The following is a 1,110-nucleotide window of genomic DNA, read 5'->3' on the forward strand; positions in this document are numbered from 1 at the left end:
AATAATGAGTACGCCTTTTTATAAACTGTTTTTTTTACAGAGACATAAGCCTTTCCATAAGACAAAAGTACATCTTCTAACAAATAAACACAGATACAAAAACAGTTAAATCCACCATCTATAAAAAACGTACAAGACAAGAACAAACAAACAGAAAACACTAGAATGAGACAAAAAAACAAAGCAAGATTATTCTCATAGCATCACCTCTCATAAACAGAAAAAAATACAAAAACGAACAAACTAATGACGAAAAAAACACTACTACCACCTCACAGAAACAAACAACAAACACACGCACAAACACACACTCACAAAAAAAAGACACATACACAGACACTCAAGACATAAGCCACACTCAAGCGGCAAACGCCCACGAAACAAAGTCTCAGTCAAAACAGACCACGCAAACACGCACACACACCCAAGCAACAAGCCTCACACACGCACACCCACACAAACAGAGCAATCCTCAAACAAGCCACAAACAAGCCACAAGAAACACCAGCGAGACAAAGCACAAACAACCAAACCACACGCACCCCCCCCCCCCCCGCCAAAAAAAAAAAACGCTAATTCTATTACTATTTTACGTCGACTTCCTAGACAAACACCCGGGAAACACGCCACAAACACACTCGAAAAAAAACAGTAAACAAGACACATACACCCAAACAGAACAAACAAACACGCGCGCAAAAATAAGCCACAAACACACCCAGAAAATAATAAACGAGGCACAAACACGCGAAAAAGAGCCACAAACACGCGAAAAAAATAATAAACAAGGCACAGACACGCGCAAAAAAAAACACACACACAAGAAAAAATACACGCAAAAAATAATAATAAGGCACAAACACGCGCTATGAAAAATAAAAATAGACACACACACCTTCCCCACAAGCAGACACCTTTAAAAACAATCCGGTGACCTTACTTCTCAACTTGGACTTCCAGAACCCCGAGAGACTGCAGACGGTGATGTAGGGAACGCGCACGCCCTCGCTCCGCATGTCCTTGTACACGACCTCCGTGGTGGGGCGGCGACTGACGAAGGCGCTGTGGGTGACCTCGCTCGTCGCGGAGATGAGGAGGACCAGGCTTCAG

At 42.9% G+C, this 1,110-nt stretch overlaps 1 pseudogene; it reads right to left on the reverse strand.

Moving 5' to 3' along the window:
* The window catches only part of LOC119588438, an 11,090-nt pseudogene that overhangs the window by 904 nt on the left and 9,076 nt on the right, over window positions 1–1,110 (reverse strand).

Source organism: Penaeus monodon, chromosome 23 (assembly GCF_015228065.2).
Source record: "Penaeus monodon isolate SGIC_2016 chromosome 23, NSTDA_Pmon_1, whole genome shotgun sequence".
In the NCBI taxonomy this organism is placed as follows: domain Eukaryota; kingdom Metazoa; phylum Arthropoda; class Malacostraca; order Decapoda; family Penaeidae; genus Penaeus; species Penaeus monodon.